The 23531-nt window shown below is 47.2% G+C and overlaps 1 long non-coding RNA gene across 3 annotated transcripts in view; it reads right to left on the bottom strand.

Annotated features, from left to right (window-relative positions):
- The window catches only part of LOC109459874 (uncharacterized), a 79908-nt gene that overhangs the window by 50238 nt on the left and 6139 nt on the right, over positions 1 to 23531 (bottom strand). For 2 of the 3 annotated variants that reach the window (XR_016021525.1, XR_016021526.1), the window contains exon 2: positions 10650 to 10739. This is a non-coding gene — a long non-coding RNA (uncharacterized LOC109459874). Of the gene's footprint in view, positions 1 to 10649; positions 10740 to 19052; positions 22907 to 23531 lie in introns of those variants that run through there. The other variant, XR_016021527.1, reaches the window with a different exon arrangement.

Here is a 23531-nt window from a genome sequence, read left to right as displayed (position 1 = left end):
GTATCATTGGGCAATTATGTGGCTTCCATTTTTCCACATTTATAATTAATGATGCTGCATTGATTATCTTTATTTATGTATTCACTTGGTGCAGGATTTTCTTGGAGTAGAGTAGGGGTGAAGATTATTTCCTAGGATATTTCTGAAAACGGAATGAAAGGAAATGAGGGTTTCTAGTATTCTTATATCAGCGCCTTTCCTGGAGTCTGATATACAGACTTTGGCATCGTGACTTGGTTGAATGAATAATTTTTAATACTTGCTGACGACAATCTTGCCAACTTTTACTATTACTGTGTTTTTGGCAAAATGAATGGACATAAACTGATTCTTTCCTGATACTTCCGTTTGTATGGCTTTGGTTAGAAGTGAGGTTAAGCATATCTTTGTATATTTATTAACTGTAATTGTTCTACATCTCTTTATATATTTATTAATTGTAATTTTTCTTTTATGAATTTCCAGATCAAAGATGTTTGGTTTGTAATTGAGGAACAAAGCAGTCACTTTGTCTGGTGAAGTTATTTCTTGGTCAGCTTCCCCAAAATAGCCATCAATCACACTGGAAGGTGAAAAGTATACTATCGTTTTCTCTAACTATAAATCTTTATATGGAACAAACCCAGCCCTTTCAGCTGAGCGAGATTCCCAAATGTTTTTTCATTATGCTCACCCAAATGTTTAATTAACTTCGGTGATGATGGATTAATAAACATTAGTTTGCCATCTATCTCCTGCCCTTCTCATTTCTCCAGTTCAGTTTGGATCCTAGTGAATGCATTTGTCTTCCTTCTCATCTCATTTTCCTTCTTCTTTTCTCTTTAATGTTTAATGTGTAGGAGAACTCAAATCAGGGAAATTGCTGCCTAGGAGAAGCCCAGAAGGATTCACTTGAATTTTCTGCATCGATGCTACAAAGTTTTGTGACATTGGCTTTATAAACAATAGAAGCAAACTTATTTGCTTCTATTGTTTATAAAGCCATAGTAAGTTCTCCATTAGCAAGCATGAAAAAAACCCTGAATAACAACAGGGCTTTTCCTGCTTGGGCCACTATCTACTTTCACTGTCCCCTCCTGAGCACAGTCCCGCACTTTCTTATACAAGACAGCTCCCACTCCCCAAAGTGGCCCCTCATGTCGCATCTGAATGTGTCCTTGTAGCTGCTCCTCCTTCAGCCTGGAGAGCCCTCGCTCCCTTGTCCACCTGAGAATTCCTATTACATGTCAGGACTCACATGGACACCAACATGTCTGTGAAGGCCCCTTTCACCTGGGTCAAGCCCTCCTCACCTTCTCCCCACATTTCTGTACGATGTGTCAGCACTGGCACACCTGCTTCACAGCACAGCGTTCTCCTTCATATTTAGTCATCAACAACACACCTCCTCAACCCTCTTGTTCCTAGTATCCATCACAGTGGATAATAAGAACATTTTTGTTCAACGCGTGGCACCAGGTCAAAGCCTTCAGCAAAGTTTTCCACGTTCACCTGCTGACTGAGTCATACATCATCCAGAGCAGTCATCACAAACAAAGCCAGAGTTACTCTTTCAAGCAAAAGCATCCAGAATTGCATCACAAGCTCAGGGCTTGGCACCAGCACTGCAGACCCTATGCGGACTTCATTCCAGCGACCTCCTCACTCACCATGACTGAGGGTTCGGACATACTCTCAACAGACACAGGGAAGGCGTGCGTCTACGCCAGTCCCAGCACACATCTTAGAAGGGCTCATCCAAAGCCGAGAAATAAACCCGTATATTTACAGTCAACTAATATTTGACCATACAGCAAAGAATACTCAGTGGATAAAGGAAGATGCTGGGAAAATTAAACATTCACATGTAAAGAAGGAAACTAGATCCTATCTTACATCATTCACAAAAAATTAACTCAAAATGGATTAAAGATTTAAATGTAAGACTGGTAACCATAAAGCTCCTAGAAGGAAACACAGGAAAAATCTCCTTGACATCCATCTTGACAATTATTTTTTGGATGTGAGACCTAAAGCACAAGCAACAAAAGCAAAAATAAATTGGTGAGATTACATCAAACTAAAAAGCTTCTGCACCGCAAAAGAGATTGTGAACAAATGAAAAGACAACGTACAGAATGGGAAAAAAAAATATTTGTAAACCATGTATTTGCTAAGGGATTAATATCTAAAATATCTAAAGAACTCACAACTCAATAGCAACAAACAAATGATTCAATTTAAAAAAGAGCAAAGGATCTAAGTAGACATTTTTCTGACAAAGACATACAAATGAGCAACAGGCTCATACATGAAAAGGTGCTCACCATCACTAATCATCAGGGAAATCCAAATCAAAACCACAGTGAGATGTCACCTCACCCCTGTCAGAATGGCTGTCATCAAAATGACAAGAGATACAAGTGCTGGCGAGGAAGTGGAGAAAAGGGAACCCTCGTGCACTGTTGGTGGGATTGCAAATTGATGGAGCCACTGTGGAAAATAGTTTAGAGGTTCCTCAAATAATTAAAAATAGAACTACCTTGTAACCCAGCAATCCCACTTCTGGGTATTTATCTGAAGGAAATGGAAACACTGTGTCAAAGAGATATCGGCACCCCATGTTCATAGCAGTGTTATTTACAAAAGCCAAGATGTGGGAATAACCTAAGTGCCCATCAGCATAGGTGACTGAATAAAGAAGTTGTGATCTATTATTTGGCCATAAAAAGAAGGAAATCCTGTCATTTGTGACAACATGGATAGATCTTGAGGGCATTATGCCAGTGAAATAAGTCAGAGAAGGACAAATACTACAGAAGGTGTGATCACAAAATACAGTGAATATTTAAATTAAAAAAAATTACTACAGTAAAAGACACAGTGCCATTAATCCTCAAAATACTCCCCCTCACTTTGAACACACTTATCCCATCATTCTTGTCACTTTCTGAAGCAGTTTTGGAAGTCCTCTTTCGTGTTTTTAGTTGCGCTGTGGTGGCTGCCTCGATGTCCTGAATTGATTCAAAACCTTTGCCTTTCGTGGTCATTTTGACGTTGGGGAAGAGTCAGAAGTCGCACAGTGCCAGATCCGGTGAATAAGGTGGATGAGGACACAAGGTAATCTTTTCATTTGACAGAAATTGCCGTACCAGAAGCGATGTGTGACACAGAGCATTGTCATGATGGAGGAGGATGAAACTGTTTGCCCATTTCTCAGGCCGTTTTCTATACACATCGGTTCTTAAAAGCTCTAATAAGCCCTTACAATAGTCAGAGTTCATTGAAGTGTTCCTGGGTACAAACTCAGCTCACACAATTCCATCAAGGCCAAAAACCACAATTAACATCACCTTGATGTTACTTGTAGTCATAGAAGACACCAGAGCGGGGGAGAGGGGAAGGGGGCAAATGACTGTCCTCAGGAAAAGGAACGTCCAGAAGTTCAGAATCTCTAAAGTTTTTCATTGTAAGATGACATCCCAGCCTGGACCCTAGACTCATATTGACAGCTACATTCTGAGAGGCCCAGTGTCACTCCCCAAATCTCTGCCACCCCCTGCCCCCTTTCAGAGGGCACTGCTGTTTGGCTCTGCCCTGTGAGCCCAGGAAATCACTGGGGACCTCATCTGCTGTCATCTGCGGATATTCTGGTTCCCTGGCCCTCCTGAACATGGTAGCACCTGACCCAGTCACCCTCTCTCTCTGTCACCTTCCACCCTCCTGCCATTGGCCTCAGTGACTTTGCTGCGTGTGTGATGACCTACCCAGATTCTTGAACTTCTTGTCCCTAAAATGCTTTTCCTCGCCTGCAGCACAGATGTCCAAGCAACAAGGACCAGCTCTACGTTCCAGGCCCAGATGCTCTGTACCCTCTTGCCCCTGTGGCTCCCTCACGCCTCCTGCCTTCCCCTCCCTTCTCCAGTCACTTAGATGCCAAGCTGCAGCTCGTGGGCCTTTCCCTACAAATATGTCCACCCCTTTGCCCCTGAAGGGTAGATGTTGAGGAAAATTTGCCTTCATTGGTTGATGTGAGCTTTTGTCTATTAGGTTTTATCTGTTCCTGCATGTGAGGTGATTTCTGTGCTGTGATCAGGTGTTGAGTAAATTCCCCCTTTGGTCTCGTTCTCCCGAGCAACGGAGACATGAGATGAGGTTGCTTTTCTGTTTGGTCCTATTCTCCCAAGTAGGGGAGATGTGAGATGAGGCTACTGTTTGTTCTGTCTGTGTGTGAGGTGATAGTTAGCTTAGGGTTAAAAAAAAATTCTATGATTAGGGGTTGAGTAAATTCCCCCTTTGGTCTCATCCTCCCGAGTAGGGGAGATAGGAGATGATGTTGCTTTCTGTCTGTTTTGCTCACATCAGCAGATGAAGTGGAGAAGTAGCTAAGTTATATCAGGATGACGTGACAGGCACATTGCCAGGCCTTGTTGCTTATCCTGATGAATTGGCCCTATGGCTGGATGGGCAGTATCAGTATCAGTAACTGCTGGACCCTCCCTGAACTGGCCATTCCCGGAGGGGGAGAGAGGAAAAAGAAGCTTGACTCTAAGGTACATCTGAGAAAATATGTAACACAGACCTTAGTTGGCAGTGTAATTATTATTTCATCATTTGGTCATTTGTCATTGGTGATTTTTCATCATTCTGACATTTTGAAGACTCCCAGCAACATGCAGTTTACAACACCAGGGGATGTCCTGACTTCCAGCCGTGAACCTGGTGAGGCCTGGCTGGTTCCCGACTTCTCAAGTGTTGCTCCCCACGGTTAGTCTTCTTGAGAACTGTTAACATTTTAGAAGCTTGTATGCAGCTTGCAGCTTGGAGCATCAGAAGATGCCCTAACTTCCAGCAACAACAACCACAACAACAACGGCAACAGCAACATTCTTGGGAACTAACGAGCAGCCAGTGTGGGAGATGCCTGAGTTTCTCTCAGCTACACACCTGGCAAGATTTTGATTTATGACTTTTCCAGTGCTGTTCTCCTCCAGTTTGGTGAGCTTTTGACATCTACTGTAATAGTTACTATCCTATAAAGCTTATTATTGCTTTTGGATACTGCTTACTGATGTTATTTGTGTATTTAGCCAAGTGATTTTTGATCAATAGTAAACATGTTGAGGTCTCTTAAACTTATATGTATGTGTACTCCTTTGACATGACATTGGTATTAATGCATATAGTTTAGTCTTAACCACCTTTACTTTCTGCCATTAGCACATTCTATTAATTGCCTTTGTCTTTTGCTATTGCATATTGCTAAATAAATTGATTAGATATTAAATAAATAAATTCATTAGCCCCATTCTAGCATGTGTCTCTCCCTTTTCTTTTCCCTGCTCATCATTACAGCCCCCTTGACCTTCAGCAGCCTTGCCTGGAGGTGAGTGAATACACGGGGCTCCTCCATGACAGTCTGAGGTCCTGGAGAAATCACATAATCTCCAGGAGTGCTGTCTCCACAGGCCTGGGCTAGCCCACATTTGTTCCCAGGCCCCTGTCTCCGTGCCTCCCTGCCTTGAGGACATGAGGTTTGTGTCTGCAGCAGCCATCTTTTGACCCGTGGACAAAGACTGAGAGAGTGGCCTGGACCCCAGCTGGGATATCACCGAGCCTCTGAACCAAGGGCAAACCCTGCCTCTGTTGGAATTCTGGTCACATGCCCCACCTTCTTAAGGCAAATGTATTCCAAACTGATGCAGGGATCCCATAAATTCATTGCCACTTGTCCCACTTGAGTCCTCATCTAACAATACCTTTTTATTCTGCCTCCAGAGCACTCTGAGTTACGTCCCCACATCAGTTCCCTAACCCAGACCACACTGACTCCAGGACTTCCCACTGACCCTAACTGGCTGTCTTACCTCCTCTTGTGCTGTTCCCAGCGCGAACCCAGCGATCTTCCTACAATGTGAGCTGAATCCTGATACACCCCGGCTTAAAACGCAGTCGCTGCTCGTTGCCTTTCGGATGAGTGCAAACACAATTTCTTCTGAGTTGTTTGCTTTCCTATGAAATGAAGAGTAGTTGACCTTCATGAAGACAGGAGGTATGGCACATGATTTCCTGACAGTTTTTCCAGCTCAGAATCCATGCATTGTGACCTCCTGCTAATCACACGTGGGTTCCCCCCACTGAGCGTCTTCACATCTTTTCTCCTCGTCATGCTGTCTTCCTCCTCCTCTTTGTCTTCAGCGTCTTCCACTTCATTTTACACCAACCTACTCTCCTTATCACCCTCGTTATCATCTCTTCAGAGAAGCCCCCTTCAGTCCTCAGCCATCATTCAAACCAAATTTATTGTTTAAGTATGAACCCAAGCAGAGCTGTTATTAGGAACTGGTAAGTCTTTCCATTTGCCAAGCCTGTGTGAAAACTTTCACGTATAATTTCTTTCACTTCTCACAAGGATAATATATTTCTTTATGAAAAAGCAAACGTTATCCACATGTTATAGATGAGAAAACTGAGCCTTAGATAAGTGAGGTCACTTGCCCAAGGCCACAGGCCAATAAGTCACTGACACAGTTGTGCACTGAGCTCGAGGTATTTATCAAGAGTTTCTACACAGAGAGACTGTGCAGTCACCTGTCCTCTCGTGTCTGTGCCTAACAGAGACCAACAGTATCCATGAAATGTTATTTGAGTTTCCATTCTTAAGGGAAGGCGTAGTCACCAGGGTTTTCCAGAGAAACAGATGCAGTAGGATGTATGTATATATTTAGAAAGAGATTTATTTTAAGGAGTTAGCAGACATGATCAGGGGCCTGGCAGGACAAGCCAGCAGGTCATAAATTCTAGCAGGAGTTGATGTTTCATCTCAAGCAGGAAGGCTGCCTGGGGGCAGAATTCCTGCTTTCTCAGGGAACCTCATTCTTTTCTCCTAGTGTCTCAACTGATTGAGCGAGGCCCACCACAGTGTGGAAGGTAACCTGTTACTCAAGGTCTACTGACTTAAATGTTAATCTGATCAAAAAGATACCTCACCAGTGACCTCTAGATGAGTGTTTCAAGTTGACATATGAAATTACCCATCACAAAAGGTTGAAGATAAAACCGAGCTAGCCCTCTGGGAGCCCTAAGTGGAAGGACAGCCCTTTGACCAGAGTTGCAGGACAGAAGACACCTTCACTGACACCCTGCACTCAAGCTGGGCTCTCACCCCTGTCCTGCTGAACCATAGCAGGGTCTCAGCACCTAGGTGCTCACTGGGCAGTGATGCCCTCATCCGACAGGAAGCATCACCTCCCTCCAGCGGCACCAACAACTTGGGATGGCAGTGCTCATAGATCAACTGTAACTCTTTGATTTGAGCCCCACTGCAGAAAACACCTCTGAGTTAGAGGACCTGCTCTACAGACCAGCCAACTACTCCAGAAGCAGGGGGTGCAATTATGCTGCATGTTGTTAGCTTCTGGTAAAGCTCCCTCATCTCCTTCGAATCAAGCTAGTATATAACAAGGTGATACTGGGCTGGTGGGAGCATCTGCAGAAGTAAAAAGGGAAAAAAGTCCTCATTTCTTCTATGATACTATACCACCTCTGCTACCCTGTTTCCCCAAAAATAAGACTCAGCCAAACCATCAGTTCTAATGTGTCTTTTGGGGCAAAAATTAACATAAGACCTGGTCTTACAGTAAAATAAGACCCAGTATTATATTATATTACATTATGTTATATTATATTATATTATATTATATTATATTATATTATATACTATGTCTTATATTATAGTAAAATAAGACTGGGTCCTATATAAATTTTTGCTCCAGAAGACACATTAGAGCTGACTGTCTGGCTGGGTCTTATTTTTGGGGAAACACGGCAGCACCCACCTTGATCCTCACCCAGATATGAATAACTGACATGAGCAGGGCTATTAACAGATTGTTTCATTTCCTGCTTGTCACTTGGCTCGGAATTTGGGGAACACTCCCAGTCTGCCTTTTAGAAGCTGTCTGTCCAGTGCAGGACACACCTTTGTCCGGAAAGGACTCATGGTGCCTTCTGTTCGGGTTAGTTTAATGGGATAGAATAGAAAACTCAAGATAATAGTGGCCTAGCCACACAGTGATGCATTAAAGAGCTCTGAATGCCTAAGCTGGATGGTGCTTCCATGGAGTCATCACATATTTTCTTTTTTTTTTTTTTGGGGGGGGGGAAGGGAACAGGACTTTATTGGGGAACAGTGTGTACTTCCAGGCCTTTTTTTTTTTTTTTCCCAAGTCAAGTTGTTGTCCTTTCAATCTTAGTTGTGGAGGGTGCAACTCAGCTCCAGGTCCAGTTGCCGTTGCTAGTTGCAGGGGGCGCAGCCCACCATCCCTTGCGGGAGTCAAACCGGCAACCTTGTGGTTGAGAGGACGCATTCCAACCAACTGAGCCATCCGGGAGCTCAGCGGCAGCTCAGCTCAAGGTGCCGTGTTCAATCTTACTTGCAGGGAGCGCTGCCCACCATCCCTTGCGGGAGTTGAGGAATAGAACTGGCAATCTTGTGGTTGAGAGGATGCGCTCCAACCAACTGAGCCATCCAGGAGCTCAGCGGCAGCTCAGTTCAAGGTGCCGTGTTCAACCTTAGTTGCAGAGGGCGGAGCCCACCATCCCTTGCGGGACTCGAGGAGTTGAACTGGCAACCTTGAGGTTGAGAGCCCAGTGGCCCATGTGGGAATCGAACCGGCAGCCTTCGGAGTTAGGAGCATGGAGCTCTAACCACCTGAGCCACCGGGCCAGCCCCTCATCACATATTTTCAATCCTAGTTTTCCATCACACTCAGCACTTGGCTTCCATCATCAGAGTTATTACAAGGTCCAGATGGCTGCTGGGGCTCCAGACACCAAACCCACCTTTGAAAAAAATGAAAATAAGGGGGCCAGGAGTCTTCTATAGACTTCTGTCCCTCTTTTAAGAAGACTTCCTAGAATTCCTCCTCAACAACTTTCACTCACATTGTCCTGGCCAGAACTTAGTCACATGAGCACAACTAGCTGCAAGGCAGGCTGGGTACAATACCATCCAAATGATGCAGGCGTTGTGTCAGTAGAAAAGCAAGCTGACCCAGATGAATGTTGGGGAGCAATTGGCGTCTCAGCCAGTTTCCTTCCTTCACACACTCCCAAAAAATCCCGCCTCCTAGTCCCGCTGCAGTACTTATAGTTCCACAACTCAAACCACCTATTACTGAAATATTAAAGATGAAGTGATATGGCGTCAGGTGTTTGCTTTAACAAACAGCGGGGGCTGGGGGCTGGTTTTAATGGGTGAATGTGCACAAGAAACAAACCTTGATCCTTGTTAAAGCTGGATGATGGTTACATGGAGCTTTATTGTACTATTCTCTCCATTTTTACATACGTTTGAAATTTTCCGTACTAGTCATGTTTTAAAAACCGCACACCTGCCATGTTTTCTTGCTTTTGTTCATGTGCCAACCGCAAGCTCCCACGCCCAAGGGGACCGAGTCCTATCTCTGTTTGCTCACATTTTCCCTCGTGGTGGAGGCTCACTACCTCTGTTCACTGGGTGAGCTGATGCCCTTTCTTCTATCTGTAAATCCTTGTCCCCTTCTCACCCTATTGCAATTCCTCATCTTCGAGGGCCCATACAAACCTTCCCTCATCCATGCAGCCCTGTCTCTGCTCTGACCAACATGGACTTGGCCAGCCCTTCCTCTGGGCTGCCCCAGCAGGTTAATCTGCCATTGTGATAGCATTTAGCACATGGGTTGTCGTTATTAAGTCATTGCATCATCACTGACCCTTATTGGATTGTCATCATTAAATTCATCAGCTATTGTCTGTCTCCCAACAAGTGAATTCCTGGAGGACGAACCCCATTTTGTAGCCATTTTTGTGCCTCCTCTGGCTGGCACAGTGCCTGGTGTCCTCAGAGACCACTGAGAAATGACTGGCTTGAAAACAAAACCTATGGCTTACTTGGGCTTTAAAGGTAGTGTAATCTGTGGATACTAAGCATTTGTATTTACAGTGAAATTTAGAATCATATGCAGGACCCAGTGGCTTTGCCTACTTAGTTACAGACACTGAAATGATGCTAAAAGTCAATCATCAAAAGGAAAAGGAAACAGCAAGTAAGAGAGAGGTCATCAGTCAATAAAACATCAATAAAAGAGAGAAAGGGGTTCTTGGAGTTCCAGGAATGGGCAACATCAGGAAAAAGACCAAGAGAGATGAAGCGGGCTCTGGGTAAGTGATCTTTGTATTGTTTCAGAGAGCACTTCATGCCTGTCATTCCCATAAAATGCATAAAGGAGACTTAAAGGGGTATTGACGTCTGACTGGCCATTGAGCAATTTATGAGCTTGGGCTGCACTTTCAGGAGTCACTGTCTATCAAAGTGCCATTGGTTTGGGGCCCTGATCTCAGGACCAGGACCTCCTTACAGCTTCCATGCAGACACCAACCTTCTGTAAGAGTGACTCAAACAGATTCATTCTTCTCATTTTACAGTAGAGAAACTGAGGCATGGAAGTTGGATCTCTAAGTTCTCCTGTGGCTTATCCCACGTACCTGTGGTTAGACTCTTGGCTCAGCAGGACAGGAAGGGAAGAAAAGCAGAGTTGAGCCTGAAGACCAGCACATGGCATGAAACCCGTTATCCAGTTCCTTGTATGGACCCTCCTCTCTCCCCACCCAAGACCAGAAAAGCTCACCTGTGCAGTGGGTCTGGCTGTCCTGACTTGGGGTGGCACTGGAAACAGTGGGAGGCGAGGGTGGACCCAGACTTGAGCATCCACGGCAGGCTGGGAGGGGGAAGAAGAGAGAGGAATAGGGGTGTCAACGTGGCATGCTGTGCTGCTGGTCCCGGGGAGAACTGTCCCAAAGAGCAAGGGGACAAAAGCGACTTCTATAGCCTCAGGTGTGGGACAGGCAGTGCCTTGGACACATTTCGCCCCCACTTCTTGCTAATCCCCTAAGGGTCACCTCTTACAATGGTCATTACCTTTATTTCTGTCTCTGTTAATATTAACTATTGCTGGAAGTCCTGGGCAGATATCTGTCTCAGGTCACAAATGGGTGCGGGCATCACAGGGGCAGCCCCGATGAGCCACCTGCTTCTGCAGTCAAAACACACTGTTCTGCTTTGGAAAGAACCCAAGTTCTTTAGATGCTGCACCTGGGGACATCTTGTGAAAATAACCGCTAACGCTGGCTCCAGCAGCTGCCACCGAACCACAGGAGGGACTGCTCGGGATGCCTGACTGACTGACTGTGTCAGCCCTGTGCAGCCAGAGCCACGCTGGGGGCGCACGCGTCCCCACCCTGAGCAGTGCTGACAAGAGGCAAACTGGAGGATGGAGGGCGTGCGTGGAGGCAGTCGCTGAGTCTCTAGTTCTTCCCAGCTCACACCAGGCTGCAGCCTGATTTGAACTGAGGACAGAAAGATGGCTGTGCTGGCAGCAGCCGCTGTAGGGGACCAGAGACCTGAGACCACGCCCTCATCACTGTGGCCGTGGGCGCCTCTGAGCAGATGGCAGCACACACAGTTCAGAGCAGACATGAGGGGCAAGGCTGGGTGGGGCCTGCCTGGCTCCGCTATGATGACAACCTCATGTGGCAAAGTCACCCACAACACTGATAGGGAAAAATCCCAAAGCAGTTTCTGGATGGGGTTCTCTCGGCTCGAAAAAGGGCTCCCTTTCAGAATCAACGTCAGTTCCCCAGAGCAGGCATCCTCTGAGGCTTGGTATGCTGGCTCCCTGTCTCATGGCAGGAGCTGTTTACTCCATTTCAAAGCCAAAGTCACAAGAACCTCTCTGGGGGATAAACTGCTGTCCCCAAGGGCCGCTGCCTAAGGCCCAGAGGCTGGTGGGCAGGTGTGAGACTGGGAGGGTCATTTTCCCCTCCAAAAATTGAGACTCATGCTTCATCACAGATGTAATGTTGCTTCCTATAAATAAAAAAAATGTCACCTTTAGACAATGATCGTCACGTTGGGCACCAGGAAGCTTGTATCCTTTGTCAAATCGTCCCTGCGGTTTTCCTGTCTGAGGCAGTTGTTCCATGAGGCCTCATGTCCGAGGCCAGTAGCCTGGTGCCTCACACTGAATTCCAGTTGAATGTTTTTCTCTACATTTAACACAATTTGCAATAGAGCTGTAGGATTGGGGCAGAGCAAAGAGGGGTCCTTTATGGTTCCGAAAATCACAGAGCACTCTGCTCTCTGGAATATTCCACTTCCATGAAGTTAAGCAGAAAATAATCGTGCATGTCAAACCAGGTGTCTTCATCTGCTGGAAGGTGACGGTGCCCCAAGGAGAGGCCACTGCTTGAGGTGCAGGATCTCTCAGTGTGAGTTTGGGCTCGGCCCCTTTTCTTTCGCTTGGACGTGACTTTGAGCAAGTTACTAACCACTCCAAGTGTAAATCTCTTTATTTGGAAAAAGAAGTAATCATAGTATCTCCATCTAAGATTGTGGGAACAGTTAACTGAGACAGTGGTGTGCATGTAACCCAGGTAATACTGGGCCTCTTCTCATCGTTCTTCTTGTGACAGTGTCCACAGGTCATCACAGGCAAAGAAAGTGCATCCTCAGACACATGTCCCAAGCGCAGCAAGCTTCCTTACAGCCTTGCTTAACCCAAATGCCCTCTTCCCTGACACCTGCCCGGCTCTCCTATTTTCCCACAGCTCTTGTCCCCACCTCCTCTTTTCCCACTGATGAATGCTAGATGGGAGAGGTCAAGACCTGCTGTGGGCTGACCGGTGCGGAAGCCAGAGGAGATGGTTTGTGGGGTGCACTGAGGTGGGGAAGGTGTAGATAACTGCAAGAATTTTAAAGATATAAATAATATAAAACGTACAGGGTTGCCGATTATGGACGGGGTCAAATGTACGATGGATTATTATTCGTGGAGTCTGTACTTATGAATTTGCCTACTTGCTGAAATTGACTTCCAACCCCCAAGCCAGTCTTACCATGGTGATTTACAGGACGAGCGCTGAGACTCTGAGGGAACAGATGCCCATGTGTCCTACCCGAGAACCCTCTGCCTCTTGTCCCAGCTCTCAGACTCCAGACAACTGTCCTTTTCACAGCCTATTTAGTATGACATTTTCTGCATTTTTGTGCTTTTTGCTGATGATATCACTATTTAAAGTAGCTCCCAAACGCAGGACTGAAGTGCTCTCTCTAAGTGCAAGAAGCCTGCGATGTTTTACGGAGAAAACGAGTGTTAGAGGAGTTTTATTCAGGCCTGAGTACAGAGCTGTCCCATGCTAATGAACCCACAGCAGCTATGAAGTGGGGTGTCTTCAAACAGAAGCAGGCCCAGAACAAGGTTATGTATTGATTGTTTGACAAAAGCGCGTAACTAGAGAACTTAACGGCATTTTCCCTATGAGCAATGGCAGGGCTTCACTCATTCTGTGTTGTGGGGACTTCACAGGACAACTGTGTCATATGCCAAAGCAGGCCACCGGGGGGAGAACAAGGCGATTTGGCAGGGGCCATGAGGAGACCCTAGACCTTTCCTATTCTGGGCCTTGTTCTGGTATCGTGAGCTGTGACTGGAAAGCTCTACCCTAGTCAATGAAAGACTATTCAAGGTACTGCATTCAGTCCGATGTCTAGTGTCATTAGTCCCCATCCTTCTCTCTCTTCGAGCTCCCCATTTCAATCCTCCAAAACCAAAAGGATAGAAACTATAGGAAGATGCCCTCAACAAAATGGGAGATTCACAAGTAGAATTTTGTAAGGAAGCCCGAGTTCAACAGCAAATTGAGCAAAGAGGTGACAGGAGGAGAAGGGGAACTTGACTGAGCTGCAAAGGAACATGAGGAAGACAAAACTATCTTCAGGGACACTCACTTATTGTGGAAATCAACCCAGATTCACAGCCTGGAAGACAACAAGAAAAAGGATTCCAGAAGAAATGAGCACACACTTGGAATATTAAGGAGGAAAGGGAAGAATGAGAGAAAGACTAGGGCAGAACTTAAAAAGAGAACTGAAACCTCCCCGACAAGCTGAGTGGTACAGCTTTGCCACATTCCTAAACCTGCCTGGCCCATTCCAGGTTCATCCCCTTGGAAGTCCTTACTCTGCCATACAACGAACAGGGCTTGGAAACCCGTGGTCCATGGGCCAAAGCCACCGACCTTCTGTTTTTGTACAGCCCCCGGCTGAGAATTGTTTTTACATTTTCAATGGTTGAAAAAGTCAAAGGAAGGATAATATTTTGAGGCATATGAATGATACGTGTCCTTAAGTGAGGCTTTCCTGGGACAGGCCCATGTGTCCCTACTTGTTGTCCTTCAATTTGTGACAGCAAGACTGAAAGTACATGCTCTGCAAAGCCAAGCACACTTCCTACCCGGCCCTTCACGGAAATGCCTGCTGACCAGAGGTAGAGCTGGGCCTGAAGCAGTGTACAGAGGGCATGTCTTGATACCTCAGTATAGCAGACAGGGAACAGGCCAGGATGGCCAAGTGGCAGAACCTGGCTGCCACACGTACTGTTTAAAGAGGCAGTCGCCCTGTAATCCTTTAAGTAACAACCATTAAATCAACACCAATCATGGAGAGTTGGTGCCTTTGGCTTTTTGATGGCCAAATGTCATAAAACAAACAAACAAGCCTCACAACAAAACAGAATCTCAGAAATCAGTGCGACATGCTTTAATAGAATGGACCCCGACCTCTAAAGGTCCTCCACTGACTTGTCTTTTAAAGAAAACTAGTTGTCACTTTTAGTCATCCCAACGGGAGTCTGAGATTGTCTGTCTTTTGCCTCCTGGTGTGAAAGGTTGGAGCTGTGCTTCTCCCTGGACCTGGGGTACTGAGACCCCCCTGCTGACAGGCAGCTCCTTGGTCAGGCTCCTCCCATCAGAGGCCCAAGCACAGCCTTGGGCACCAGAGAGACCCACCTCCACCTGCTTTCCCATGATGCACTTTCTATCTGCCTTGACCTTCCTCCTCTTTGCTGATGTAGTCAATGTCTCATCTTAACCCGTGTTAGCTGTCGGGGAGATAAAAAGCCCCTCGGTTTCCCCTTGGCACTCCCCTTCTGTCTTTAGTCTCTGCTTGCGTAGGTGGCGGCACAATGTCCTTTGATTGTCCTCCTTGCTCCTCTTTCTCGTGGGCTTCATTTTATCTGATGTCTCATCTTTCCTGACCTTGTCTGGCCTCACAAGCCCTGGCAGCCACACAATCACACACAGCACTTTTGATGTATGGATCCCCTCTTCTTGGAGCGGTGGCTACAAAGGTTGTAGTTTTACAAATGAGCCTCTCCCTGCCTGACTGCCCCAGAGCACGAAAAGGACACATGTGCACGTGGGCCAGGACGTCTCAGTGGCTAGGCCCTGCATTAACTGCCAAAGATACGGGTTTATGATTGATTTTTAAAATGTGTTTTTGTGTGTGTATTTGTATTTATGGCAAAAAAAGACCTTAAAACTTGCCCTATAATTTTTTATATTTTATGATAAAAATGATAACATCTTACAATGATATTATAGCCAAGCTTCCTCCCTAATTGATGGCAAGGTAAGTGTTCCTTCTATGGAAACCAGATGTCCAAGCCAAGCACTTTGTTTGGTTCCTAAGAAAAGAGCCACAGAGAGAAACTACAAGTCCTCCACTCTGTGCATCTTCAGTGGCTAACAGCCCGTGCACAAGTAGAGGCCACAACCAAGAGCCTCTTGTATAATAAACAGGACCTGTGCCCATGACTGTGAGCTCCACAGGGCCTGTGTGTGTGTGTGTGTGTGTGTGAGCTCCTGAGGACACGTGCTTCCTGTGAGTGTGTGAGCTTCTCAGGACACCTGCTTCCTGTGAGTGTGTGAGCTCCTCAGGACACCTGCTTCCTGTGAGTGTGTGAGCTCCTCAGGACACGTGCTTCCTATGAGTGTGTGAGCTCCTCAGGACACCTGCTTCCTGTGAGTGTGTGAGCTCCTCAGGACACCTGCTTCCTGTGAGTGTGTGAGCTCCTCAGGACACCTGCTTCCTGTGAGTGTGTGAGCTCCTCAGGACACATGCTTCCTGTGAGTGTGTGAGCTCCTCAGGACACCTGCTTCCTGTGAGTGTGTGAGCTTCTCAGGATACCTGTTTCCTGTGAGTGTGTGAGCTTCTCAGGACACCTGCTTCCTGTGAGTGTGTGAGCTTCTCAGGACACCTGCTTCCTGTGAGTGTGTGAGCTTCTCAGGACACGTGCTTCCTATGAGTGTGTGAGCTCCTCAGGACACCTGCTTCCTGTGAGTGTGTGAGCTCCTCAGGACACCTGCTTCCTGAGAGTGTGTGAGCTTCTCAGGACACCTGCTTCCTGTGAGTGTGTGAGCTTCTCAGGATACCTGTTTCCTGTGAGTGTGTGAGCTTCTCAGGACACCTGCTTCCTGTGAGTGTGTGAGCTTCTCAGGACACGTGCTTCCTGTGAGTGTGTGAGCTCTTCAATGCACATACTTCCTGTGAGTATGTCAGCTCCTCAGGACACTTGCTTCCTGTGGGTGTGTGAGCTCCTCAGGACTCGTGCTTGTTGGAATATACAAGACACATTTCTTATGCCCCAAGTCTGTTTTGTCAACCAGTGTGTGCCTGGCACTAGCCCAGCACCTGACAAGCAGGATGTGCTCCATACAAAGACTTGGAACACACACTGGAGAGGGCTGCTCAGAGTCTGCACAACTGAGGAGTGCTGATGGGAACCAGTTTGCATGAGGCTCTTCTCTGGTAATGGAGTAAAGAAAGGAGGGCGTGCAGGATAGAAGCAAGAGGGGCTGCACCCCTGGCAACAAGTTGGGAGGCTGGGGTGGGGAGGAAGCCTGACGTCTGCCCTAGATGCTGGTCCTCCTGTCCGGTGCCCCTGGGGAGAAGGGCTGCTGGCAGGGAGGGGGCACCAAGTCCCACCAGTGTAGCTTTAGTTCCATGTGACACGGAGTCCTACTCCACAAAGAGCCCAACTCTGGCCCCCTGAGGACCTTGGCAGGCAGTGCCCAGGAGGACAATGGCCTCACCCAGCAGCCAGACAGTCAGCAGCCGGGATGGGGGAGGTGGGAGCAGAAGACCAGCACTAGACAGGATCACATTATTCCAGAACTCATGACACTCATATGATCCCCTCTGGTACCCAGAAGCCAATGCACCTGTAGAAACTCAACTACCCTGTTCCTGTGGGTAATGAGGTACAATTCTGCATGATTTTAGGGCAAATGACATGCTCAGCAGCCCCAAAGTTACTGCCCCTTGAGGATGGAAGTCCAGGATTCTTACTCCGGCATCATCCAGAGGTTGCAGGACCCTTTGGGGTCTCAAGGGAGTGGAGACCCCGTGGCTCAATCCTGGCTTGTGGTGCTGCTGGGGTGGGTGGAGCTGGGGGGCTGGGATTTGTGAGTCCTAATCTCCTGAACACAGGAAAAGCAGGGCCGCAGGTCACTTCCCCCTGGTTCCACTTTGCAAGTAACTTTGCTTGGAATCCAGATTTCCTATTTCATCAAGGCCTGTTTCTAAGCAAATTTCTTAGATAGGATTTTTTTTAGGCTCAGAACTTCAAAGAATTCCTACCTACTAAATATTGTCTACCTGTTTGATGGTTTTTAGTTGCAGTGACATAGAAACAGAATGTCTCCACAAAGCACTGATTGTTTCAGATGTTCAGGGATTAAAGAATCGGTGTCCTCCTTTTCTTTCTGACAGGGTATCCCACACCACCGCACACATGCAGGCTTGTCACTGGCCTGCTCAGTATCCAGCAGATGCTTAAGAAGTGAAACCTCCAGTCACTTTCAACCCATGAGATTGGGGTTCTGTCCTCAGAACCTAAAGTCATCACAGATCACACAGAATGACTGACACTTTCCCACTTGCCATTGCACTTGCAGGTCAGCCATTGGTCACCTCTTACCTGTACTGCTTCAGTAATCTCCAAAGTGACAGTCACCCCTGACTCCAGTATGGGTCCCCACAATCCATTCTGTCTTTTGCTTCCAGGGAGCATACTGAATGTTTTACATTCCTGGCTGTCATAGGCTGAACAATGGCCCCCTGGAATCTGTGCATGTGACCTCATATAAAAAGACAGTCTTTGCAGGTATAATTAAGTTAAAAATCCTGAGATAGGGCGATTATCCTGGATCATCCAGAGGGGTCCCAAGTGCAATCACAAGTGTCCTTAAGAGGGAGGCAGAAGGACATCACCGTGACAGGAGAGGAGAAGGCAAGGCAGCCACAGAGGCAGAGATTGGAGTAGTGCGGTCACAAGCCAGGGAACACCAGCAGCCACCAGAAGCCAGAAGGGGCAGGCAAGGTTGTTCCCTAGAGCCTCCGGATAGTGTGTGGCACTGCCAACACCTTGATTTTGGACTTCTGGACTCCAGAACAGTGAGAAAATAAATTTCTTTTGCTTCAAGCCACCCAGTCTGTGATTTATTATGGTAGCTACAGGAAACACACATTGAACAAAACCTAGTTGCTCCAAACCACAAAACCTTAGGCAGTCTGGACTCTGAATATTCTTCAGGCTTGGCTTTCTGCTCATTACCCCATGCTTCAACCCCGGCTATGCATACACTGACAGCGCTGTGACAGTTCCCACTGCCTCCTCCTTTGCCCACCCGAGGGGACCTACACAGAGTCCCTGTCCCACTTTGAATGCTATCTCTCTGGAGCCGTAACAACCTGCTCCCCCTGTTCAGTCCACTAATCTACCTATGTCATCTCTTCTGCTAAACTGCAAAGCCCTCTGGGTATGGGCTGCAGAAACTATTTCTGGTACAGTATTTGTCACAGAGTGGAAGGCCAGCAAATGTGTTCACATTTGAACAATTTTATACGAATGTTCGTCACCTCCTTCTCAGAGTCACCTCCACTGGCTCTGGCACACTCCCCCCCCCCCAGTCTTCCCCCACCCTAGTCCACAGTGACCTTAGTGACTGCTTTTCCTTGTTCTCACTGATGTTCATGCCCTGTGCACCTCACATTGGCATTGCTTATAGGTCAATCCTCAGAGTTCCTTCTCTTTTTCCTCCCCCACTGGCACTCTTTTTGAGTGGTTTTGGCCACTCCCCTATGTTGTTGGCTTCCAAATATAGTCACTTGCCTCTTCTGAACGCTTTCTCACCTGCTTACTGGAAATCTTTGCACTGTTCATGCCCAACGTGTCAAAAGCAATCTCCTTCTCCTCTTCCTCTGCTCGGTAATCTGGACAGGCAGGGCCCAGGGCTGGGATGCTCCAAGCCCAGGAACAGGGAGGAGCAGGATGGTCCAGGCAGGAGCTGGAGGCCTCACGGTCAAGGACATCCAGTGTCAGTATCCACAGGAAAACTCGAGTGAGACTTCTCTTCAAAAGGGCTCAGCAGAGATGTGGGAGCCAGATGTGAGACCACAACCAAGACGCCAAAACAGGCGAGCAGGAAGGGCCTGCCAGGAGGGCCACAGCACCTGAAGACACTGCAGAGCTAGGCTGCAGTCTTCTTGTGGGCACTTTAGGGTGCCACCATGGATGACGCCCACTCCTCCTGCATTTCCCTTTCCCTTCACTCAGCTGTCTGAACTAGAAACAAAGTCATTCTTGATCCCTACCTCCCTGCAGCCCACAGCAGTTAGCAGTTCTGTTGAAGGGAGCTCCTGAGAATCTGTCCTCAATGATTTTGCCCCATCCTCATTGCCTCTTCCTCTCTCAGCCTGCAGCACTTCAATGACCTCCAAAGGAAACAATGTCTACAGCCTCTTCCTACATCAGTCACCCCAATATGCCATCAAAATTTAGATCTGCATTAAAACCATCAACTGTCTCCTGTTGCCTTTGGATGAAATCTGAACTCCTAAATAGGATAGCAGAAGTCCTGCCCTTGCCCATACTTGCCTGTCCTCACCTTGTCTGCCACCAATCCCTCTTACTTTACACCCAGTCCTGCCCAGGAACTCGAAGCCTCAACCCCATGTCACTCCTTAGAGTATGCACAGGCCCTTGCCTTTTCCACCTGTAAGTTCTGGCTCCTTTTAGAACTCTACTCCGATGTCACCTCTTCTGTCATATCCTTCCTGAGTGCCTTCTGGTCAGACCTTATTTCCTGGGCTCCTGTGCCGCTCTGCACTCACCTCCCTGGTCATGTGTCACTAGTCTGGGGTATCTGTTCCCACATGCACACACCTCACTAGCCATGACTTCTCGAGTGCAATTACAGCTGCTTATAAACACATTCCTGTGCTTAATATGGGCGTTGGCACTCTGTGGACACTTGAGGTTTGTTAAATGAGATGTAAGCAAACATGGTACCTAAGAACAGAAAGGAAGAAAATGTGTTAAAATGTGAGACAGGCCCCGGGGCTCCATACCTCCCTGTCTTCATCTGTTCAGGCTGCTGTAACAAAATGCCATAAACCAGGGGGCCTATAAGCAAAATAAATTTATTTCTCACAGTTCTGGAGGCTAGGAAGTCCAAGATCAAGGTACTAGCAGATTCAGTGTCTGGTGAGACCGCCTTCTTCTTACATGGTAAAGGGGTGAGGGAGCTTTCTTGGGCCTTTCCTTCAAGGGCACAAATCCCATGATGAGGGCTCTATCCTCTGACAGGCCCCACCGCCTAACACCACTACCTTGGGGGTTAGGGGTTTCAACATTTGAATTTGAGGGGACATAATCATCTACCCATTGCACATGCCAAGAGCTCCCATTGACTCGTCACCCATACTCAGGTCAAGAAATTTTCTTAACTTGTCCTGAGTGCAAGGCAAGAGGTCAGAGAGTGAATAATTCCTGTGCTTCGTCCAAGGTTGCACATCAAGAATGAGACCAGAGAAACTGACAGGGGGTTGAAGGAAAATGCGAGTGTGGCTCTCAGAAAATCAGAGCAGAGAGATTCTTAGCGCTCAGCCAGTCCACACCCTTAATTTATACGTGGAGACTAACGTCCATTGAGGTGATGTGACTTACCCAAGGAAGGGACAGATGTGTTTTCTACAAGGCAAATGGGCAGAATAAAAGAGAGCAACAGCTGGAAAGGGAAATAGATGGAGCTAAAAGGAAAATAAAGTAAATTTAATCCAAAGCGCTGGAGACATCTTTCTTCTCCTCAGTCTATCTATTCCGTGTGTGTACATGTATTTAATTGTGCCTGTGGTGCTTTATAAAGAACATTTTTTCATGTGTATCTTCAGTAAGCAACTATCTATCTGTCTCTCAAACTACGTGAAGAGCACCAGAGAAAGGGAGTACATTTCTGTACCCTTTGGGTTCCCATCTCCCTGTCCATACACCCAGAAACACACAGTCACACAGTTCCTATTTCAGGCCTGCTTTGTCATCTAAGAACATGATGTCAACGTATGGATAACTATCATCTCCAGTTTGGAGCAACATGTTTAATTCTGTTTATTTGCAGGATGTTTCTCCTGTTACTCTTCCAGTTGTGGTTCTAGTGACCGGACTGACCCCCTCACCTTGTCCCTGTTTTGAAGAGTATTTTCTCCTGCCCCCAGGCATGTTTTCTCTCAAGTCCCTCAATATTGTCTTAAAACAATGAAACTTCCCAACAATATAAAGTAGCATCATTGCCTGAGCTTGGGCTCATGTATTTTCTTATCCCCCTCATGTGGGGTGGGGCCGGCAGGAGCTTCCCTAAAACAGACAGGGTGGGCGGCCAGTAAGCTGCACCCTGGGGGCTGGTCATCTCCTTTTGTCTCCAGTCCGTTCCTCACCACCTGCTGCTGGATCTACCTCTCAGGGAGTGAGCAAATGACAGTTTGTTTTATGCCCACAGAGGATAAAGCATGACCTGGGCACTAAGCCTTCCCGGAAGACTTTGAGACCCATGGAAAGCTATTCCAGGCCTCACTGGTGGGGTAAAAGATGTGACAGAGGCCCAGTGTGCACCTGAGGAATCACCCCAGCTTTCCTGAGCCATGTACCCTGGACACAAGCATCCTTACTCCCCCAACTCCAGAACAGAGATGCAGATGGTGACAACCTCCCCGCCCAGTGGCCACACTGGCAGATTACACCCTGGAATGCAACTATGTGGTGTTTCTAGAATATTCACCTGGTATCAGTTACCTGGGGGAGCACTATAGCATGCACCAAAGTCAGTACTAACTGCCTTCTGTGGACGCCCAGCTCAGGGCCGCTCTGCTCCCATCAACCCACCTCACCAGCATCTGGTCTTTTGGAGGGGAAAACACAGGGCAGTCCCAGGGTTGGGGGGATTTTCTGTGGCAGCAATAGAGAAGAGCCAGTGCCACATACTCTGAAGGTTGTATCTGCTAAGCGGGGTGAAGCAGAGTCCAGCAGGGTCTGCCTTTCAGTACTGGGGTAACCTTTGTCCCCACAGGTGAGAAGGGCAGCCTCAACAGGAAATCAGATCATGCATCACAATGAAACACACCAGAGCAAAAGTGAGGCTGTGTAATTCTCAGTAAAGTCGAGGGGGGCCTAGATCTAGGTTCTGGAAGAGTGGTGCACAGCTACCTTGGATGGTGGAGTGACACTCAGTTTCTTGAGTCGTGATGGAGAATGCAGTGGTTTGATCCCACCCACACAGTGTGTTATGTGACCTTGGCCTGTCCCCTTAGCAGACAGGATCTGACTGTGGAGGTCTGGGTAGTGGTAACTGTGAAAGCTGTGTCCTTCCCTGATACTAACCTTTCCTTCCACAGCCTCTCAATCCCAGGGGAGAGAACAGCGAACGGCTCTAGTGCCCAAGCGTCTGTGGCCTGGAGTTGGGAGGGCTCCATGGGACCTCGCCACCTGCTGTGCCTGGTGTGGCTCCTTCCCAGAGCTGATGTATGCAGATCTCTCAAGCTACATCTGGGGTGAAGCTCACAGCACGTGCTATGTCTGTGTTGGCTTCTCTGTCATGTGCTCAGGAATCAGATTCTCTGTCCTTCCCTCAGCTGCAGTTTCAATGTGCTACCTGCCTGCCTCTCCAACCTACAATGGACCCTGATTAGGGAAACAAGCAGACAGTTGGCAACTCCAGTTGATTTCCTGGGCAGACATTACCCGAGGACTGAGAGGCTGGTCGGTGGCAGCATCAGCGTGCTCACATCCAGTGCCACGTGTCCCCTCTTTCTGGTAATGGCTACTTCTTACCCTTGTGGTTAATGTGACAGCAACAAAAATTATCAACCTTGTTGCTAGAATTCTTTGTGCTTAATCATGGGAATAAAATGAATTTCCCAGTAATTCAAATTGATTCATTATGTTAGTATTTTACATGTTTTTACGTTGGACAACATGAAGTTGTTATTTGACCATTCTGACTTGTAAAGTGATGGTTTCTCGTGGTTCACTGTCATATTATCAACACTGATGGAATTCATACTTATGCAGATGGCAGGGGTTAGAGCTGTTTGCTGAGGTAACAGCAGAAGTCTTCTTCGGGAAGGGATTATCTTTCCTTTGGGGAAATACCTTAATGGAAATTTTGGAGCAAAAGATCAGAGATGTGAGACTAAAGGGAGCTCAAACCACTCTGCTTAATCAAGTCATGATGTCCTCAAGTTTTTTGTTTTGTTTCTGTTGTCTTAGACAGAGGTATTTTTTCACTCACTGTTGCAATGGCAATGGGGGCAATGGGGGTCTAGGCCCCCTGGGGCTGAG

The sequence above is a fragment of the Rhinolophus sinicus genome, chromosome 6 (assembly GCF_057876585.1).
Source record: "Rhinolophus sinicus isolate RSI-liver-muscle chromosome 6, RSI-T2T, whole genome shotgun sequence".
In the NCBI taxonomy this organism is placed as follows: domain Eukaryota; kingdom Metazoa; phylum Chordata; class Mammalia; order Chiroptera; family Rhinolophidae; genus Rhinolophus; species Rhinolophus sinicus.
Note: the sequence above shows the minus strand (reverse complement) of the source record. Positions and strands in the feature narration are given on the sequence as shown.